Raw genomic sequence first — 7122 nt, 5'->3', positions numbered from 1 at the left:
AGCTAAGTGGTAGAGAGTTCGACTGCAGATCGAGAGGTCCTTGGTTCAAACCTGAGTTCCCCCTGTAAAAGAACGGATCTTTGCGTTTATTTTTGTTAATTCGACATTACTGTTATGAATAATGGGGAATAGCTCAGTGGTAGAGCATTCGACTGCGTTTGAGAGGTCCTTGGTTCAAACCCGAAATCCCCCTGTAACAGCACGGATCATTGCCTTTATTTTAGTTAATTAGACATTACGGGTAAGAAGAAGGGGGAATATCTCAGTAGTAGAGCATTCGACTGCAGATCGAGAGGACCTTGGTTCAAACACGGGATCCCCCTGTAACAGCACGGATAATTGCGTCTATTTTTGTTAATTTGACATTACTGTTATGAACAATGGGGAATAGCTCAGTGGTAGAGCATTCGACGGCCAAATCCCCCTGTAACAGCACTAAACATTGCGTTCATTTGAGTTAATTAGACATTACGGTTATGAACAATGGGGAATAGCTCAGTGGTAGAGCATTCGACTCAGATCGAGAGGTCCTTGGTTCAAACCCGAGTTCCCTCTGTAAAAGAACGGATCATTGCGTTAATTCGACATTACTGTTATGAAGAATGGGGAATAGCTAAGGGGTAAAGCATTCGACTGCAGATCGAGAGGTCCTTGGTTCAAACCCGATATTCCCCTGTAACAGCACGGATCATTGCCTTTATTTTAAATAATTCGACATTACTGTTATGAACAATGAGGAATAGCTCAGTGGTAGAGCATTCGACTGCAGATCGAGAGGTCCTTGGTTCAAGCCCGAAATCCCCCTGTAACAGCACGGATCATTGCCTTTATTTTAGTTAATAGACATTACGGGAATGAAAAAGGGGGAATAGCTCAGTGGTAGAGCATTCGACTGCAGATCGAGAGGTCCTTGGTACAAACCCGAGTTCCCCCTGTAACAGCACGGATCATTGCGTTTATTTTAGTTAATTCGACATTAATGTTATGAACAATGGGGAATAGCTCTGTGGTAGAGCATTCGACTGCAGATCGAGAGGTCCTTGGTTCAAACACGAGATCCTTCTGTAACAGCATGGATCATTGCCTTTATTTTAGTTAATTAGACATTACGGGTATAAAGAAGGAGTAATAGCTCAGTGGTAGAGCATTCGACTGCAGATCGAGAGTTCTTTGGTTCAAACCCGAGATCCCCCTGTAACAGCACGGATCATTGCCTTTATTTTAGTTAATTAGACATTACGGTTGTGAACAAGGGAGAATAGCTCAATGGTATGGCATTCGATTAAAAATTCAAGAGGTCCTTGTTTCAAAACAGAGTTCCCCTGTAACAGCACTTAACATTGCGTTCATTTGAGTTAATTAGACATTACTGTTACGAACAATGGGGATTAGCTCAGTGGTAGAGCATTCGACTGAGATTGAGAGGTCCTTGGTTCAAGCCCGAAATCCCCCTGTAACAGCACGGATCATTGCCTTTATTTTAGTTAATAGACATTACGGAAATGAAAAAGGGGGAATAGCTCAGTGGTAGAGCATTCGACTGCAGGTCGAGAGGTCCTTGGTTCAAACCCGACTTCCCCCTGTAAAAGAACGGATCATTGCGTTTAATTAGTTAATTCGAAATTACGGTCATGAACAAGGGGGAATAGCTCAGTGGTATAGCATTCGACTGAAATTCAAGAGGTCCTTGATTTAAAACAGAGTTTCCCTGTAGCAGCACTGAACATTGCGTTCATTTGAGTTAATTAGACATTACGGTTATTAAACAAGGGGGAAAAGCACAGGGGTAAAGCATTAGACTGCAGATCGAGAGGTCCTTGGCTCATACCCCAGTTCTCACTGTAACAGCACGGGTCATTGCCTTTTTTTTAGTTAATTAGACATTACGGGTATGATCAATGGGGAATAGCTCAGTTTTAGAGCATTCGACTGCGTTTGAGAGGTCCTTGGTTCAAACCCGAAATCCCGTGTAACAGCACGGATCATTGCCTTTATTTTAGTTAATTAGACATTAATGTTATGAACAATGGGGTATAGCTCAGTGGTAGAGCATTCGACTGCAGATCGAGAGGTCCTTGGTTCAAGCCCGAAATCCCCCTGTAACAGCACGGATCATTGCGTTTATTTTAGTTAATTCGACATTACTGTTATGAACAATGGGGAATAGCTAAGTGGTAGAGAGTTCGACTGCAGATCGAGAGGTCCTTGGTTCAAACCTGAGTTCCCCCTGTAAAAGAACGGATCTTTGCGTTTATTTTTGTTAATTCGACATTACTGTTATGAATAATGGGGAATAGCTCAGTGGTAGAGCATTCGACTGCGTTTGAGAGGTCCTTGGTTCAAACCCGAAATCCCCCTGTAACAGCACGGATCATTGCCTTTATTTTAGTTAATTAGACATTACGGGTAAGAAGAAGGGGGAATATCTCAGTAGTAGAGCATTCGACTGCAGATCGAGAGGACCTTGGTTCAAACACGGGATCCCCCTGTAACAGCACGGATAATTGCGTCTATTTTTGTTAATTTGACATTACTGTTATGAACAATGGGGAATAGCTCAGTGGTAGAGCATTCGACGGCCAAATCCCCCTGTAACAGCACTAAACATTGCGTTCATTTGAGTTAATTAGACATTACGGTTATGAACAATGGGGAATAGCTCAGTGGTAGAGCATTCGACTCAGATCGAGAGGTCCTTGGTTCAAACCCGAGTTCCCTCTGTAAAAGAACGGATCATTGCGTTAATTCGACATTACTGTTATGAAGAATGGGGAATAGCTAAGGGGTAAAGCATTCGACTGCAGATCGAGAGGTCCTTGGTTCAAACCCGATATTCCCCTGTAACAGCACGGATCATTGCCTTTATTTTAAATAATTCGACATTACTGTTATGAACAATGAGGAATAGCTCAGTGGTAGAGCATTCGACTGCAGATCGAGAGGTCCTTGGTTCAAGCCCGAAATCCCCCTGTAACAGAACGGATCATTGCCTTTATTTTAGTTAATAGACATTACGGGAATGAAAAAGGGGGAATAGCTCAGTGGTAGAGCATTCGACTGCAGATCGAGAGGTCCTTGGTACAAACCCGAGTTCCCCCTGTAACAGCACGGATCATTGCGTTTATTTTAGTTAATTCGACATTAATGTTATGAACAATGGGGAATAGCTCTGTGGTAGAGCATTCGACTGCAGATCGAGAGGTCCTTGGTTCAAACACGAGATCCTTCTGTAACAGCATGGATCATTGCCTTTATTTTAGTTAATTAGACATTACGGGTATAAAGAAGGAGTAATAGCTCAGTGGTAGAGCATTCGACTGCAGATCGAGAGTTCTTTGGTTCAAACCCGAGATCCCCCTGTAACAGCACGGATCATTGCCTTTATTTTAGTTAATTAGACATTACGGTTGTGAACAAGGGAGAATAGCTCAATGGTATGGCATTCGATTAAAAATTCAAGAGGTCCTTGTTTCAAAACAGAGTTCCCCTGTAACAGCACTTAACATTGCGTTCATTTGAGTTAATTAGACATTACTGTTACGAACAATGGGGATTAGCTCAGTGGTAGAGCATTCGACTGAGATTGAGAGGTCCTTGGTTCAAGCCCGAAATCCCCCTGTAACAGCACGGATCATTGCCTTTATTTTAGTTAATAGACATTACGGAAATGAAAAAGGGGGAATAGCTCAGTGGTAGAGCATTCGACTGCAGGTCGAGAGGTCCTTGGTTCAAACCCGACTTCCCCCTGTAAAAGAACGGATCATTGCGTTTAATTAGTTAATTCGAAATTACGGTCATGAACAAGGGGGAATAGCTCAGTGGTATAGCATTCGACTGAAATTCAAGAGGTCCTTGATTTAAAACAGAGTTTCCCTGTAGCAGCACTGAACATTGCGTTCATTTGAGTTAATTAGACATTACGGTTATTAAACAAGGGGGAAAAGCACAGGGGTAAAGCATTAGACTGCAGATCGAGAGGTCCTTGGCTCAAACCCCAGTTCTCACTGTAACAGCACGGGTCATTGCCTTTTTTTTAGTTAATTAGACATTACGGGTATGATCAATGGGGAATAGCTCAGTTTTAGAGCATTCGACTGCGTTTGAGAGGTCCTTGGTTCAAACCCGAAATCCCGTGTAACAGCACGGATCATTGCCTTTATTTTAGTTAATTAGACATTAATGTTATGAACAATGGGGTATAGCTCAGTGGTAGAGCATTCGACTGCAGATCGAGAGGTCCTTGGTTCAAGCCCGAAATCCCCCTGTAACAGCACGGATCATTGCCTTTATTTTAGTTAATAGACATTACGGGAATGAAAAAGGGGGAATAGCTCAGTGATAGAGCATTCGACTGCAGATCGAGAGGTCCTTGGTACAAACCCGAGTTCCCCTGTAAAAGAACGGATCATTGCGTTTATTTTAGTTAATTCGACATTACTGTTATGAACAATGGGGAATAGCTAAGGGGTAAAGCATTCGACTGTAGATCGAGAGGTCCTTCGTTCAAACACGAGATCCCCCTGTAACAGCACGGATCATTGCGCTTATTTTAGTTAATTCGACATTACGGTTATAAACAACGGAGAATAGCTCAGTGGTATAGCATTCGATTAAAAATTCAAGAGGTCCTTGTTACTAAACAGAGTTCCCCTGTAACAGCACTTAACATTGCGTTCATTTGAGTTAATTACATATAACGGTCATTAACAAGGAGAAAAAGCTCAGGGTAGAGCCTTCGACCGCAGATCGAGAGTTCCTTGGTTCAAACCGGAGTTTCCCGTGTAAAAGAACGGATCATTGCGTTTATTTTAGTTAATTCGACATTACTGTTATGAACAATGGGGAATAGCTCAGTGGTAGAGCATTCGACTGCGATTGAGAGGTCCTTGGTTCAAACCCGAAATCCCCCTGTAACAGCACGGATCATTGCCTTTATTTTAGTTAATTAGACATTACGGGAATAAAGAAGGGGGAATAGCTCAGTAGTAGAGCATTCGACTGCAGATCGAGAGTTCGTTGGTTCAAACCCGAGCTCCCCCTGTAAAAGAACGGATCATTGCGTTTATTTTAGATAATTCGACATTAATGTTATGAATCATGGGGAATAGCTCTGTGGTAGAGCATTCGACTGCAGATCGAGAGGTCCTTGGTTCAAACACGAGATCCTCCTGTAACAGCACGGATCATTGCGCTTATTTTAGTTAATTCGAAATTACGGTTATGAACAGTGGTACAGCATTCGACTGAAATTCAAGAGGTCCTTGTTTCAAAACAGAGTTCCCCTTTAACAGCACTGAACATTGCGTTCATTTGAGTTAATTAGACATTACGGTTAGGAACAATGGGGAATAGCTAAGGGGTAAAGCATTCGACTGCAGATCGAGAGATCCTTCGTTCAAACACGAGATCCCCCTGTAACAGCACGGATCATTGCGTTTATTTTAGTTAAATCGACATTAATGTTATGAACAATGGGGAAAAGCTCAGTGGTAGAGCATTCGACTGCAGATCGAGAGTTACTTGGTTCAAACCCAAGATCCCCCTGTAACAGCACGGATTATTGCCTTTATTTTAGATAATTAGACATTACGGTTATGAACAAGGGAGAATAGCTCAATGGTATGGCATTCGATTAAAAATTCAAGAGGTCCTTGTTTCAAAACAGAGTTCCCCTGTAACAGCACTTAACATTGCGTTCATTTGAGTTAATTAGACATTACTGTTACGAACAATGGGGATTAGCTCAGTGGTAGAGCATTCGACTGCGATTGAGAGGTCCTTGGTTCAAGCCCGAAATCCCCCTGTAACAGCACGGATCATTGCCTTTATTTTAGTTAATTAGACATTAATGTTATGAACAATGGGGTATAGCTCAGTGGTAGAGCATTCGACTGCAGGTCGAGAGGTCCTTGGTTCAAACCCGACTTCCCCCTGTAAAAGAACGGATCATTGCGTTTAATTAGTTAATTCGAAATTACGGTCATGAACAAGGGGGAATAGCTCAGTGGTATAGCATTCGACTGAAATTCAAGAGGTCCTTGATTTAAAACAGAGTTTCCCTGTAGCAGCACTGAACATTGCGTTCATTTGAGTTAATTAGACATTACGGTTATTAAACAAGGGGGAAAAGCACAGGGGTAAAGCATTAGACTGCAGATCGAGAGGTCCTTGGCTGAAACCCCAGTTCTCACTGTAACAGCACGGGTCATTGCCTTTTTTTAGTTAATTAGACATTACGGGTATGATCAATGGGGAATAGCTCAGTTTTAGAGCATTCGACTGCGTTTGAGAGGTCCTTGGTTCAAACCCGAAATCCCGTGTAACAGCACGGATCATTGCCTTTATTTTAGTTAATTAGACATTAATGTTATGAACAATGGGGTATAGCTCAGTGGTAGAGCATTCGACTGCAGATCGAGAGGTCCTTGGTTCAAGCCCGAAATCCCCCTGTAACAGCACGGATCATTGCCTTTATTTTAGTTAATAGACATTACGGGAATGAAAAAGGGGGAATAGCTCAGTGGTAGAGCATTCGACTGCAGATCGAGAGGTCCTTGGTACAAACCCGAGTTCCCCCTGTAACAGCACGGATCATTGCGTTTATTTTAGTTAATTCGACATTAATGTTATGAACAATGGGGAATAGCTCTGTGGTAGAGCATTCGACTGCAGATCGAGAGGTCCTTGGTTCAAACACGAGATCCTTCTGTAACAGCATGGATCATTTCCTTTATTTTAGTTAATTAGACATTACGGGTATAAAGAAGGAGTAATAGCTCAGTGGTAGAGCATTCGACTGCAGATCGAGAGTTCTTTGGTTCAAACCCGAGATCCCCCTGTAACAGCACGGATCATTGCCTTTATTTTAGTTAATTAGACATTACGGTTGTGAACAAGGGAGAATAGCTCAATGGTGTGGCATTCGATTAAAAATTCAAGAGGTCCTTGTTTCAAAACAGAGTTCCCCTGTAACAGCACTTAACATTGCGTTCATTTGAGTTAATTAAACATTACTGTTACGAACAATGGGGATTAGCTCAGTGGTAGAGCATTCGACTGCAGATCGAGAGGTCCTTGGTTCAAACCCGAGTTCCCCCTGTAACAGCACGGATCATTGCGTTT

Source organism: Phalangium opilio, unplaced genomic scaffold, assembly GCF_054372755.1.
Source record: "Phalangium opilio isolate 3A_F unplaced genomic scaffold, DU_Popi_V2 ptg000229l_1, whole genome shotgun sequence".
Lineage (NCBI taxonomy): Eukaryota > Metazoa > Arthropoda > Arachnida > Opiliones > Phalangiidae > Phalangium > Phalangium opilio.
Note: the sequence above shows the minus strand (reverse complement) of the source record.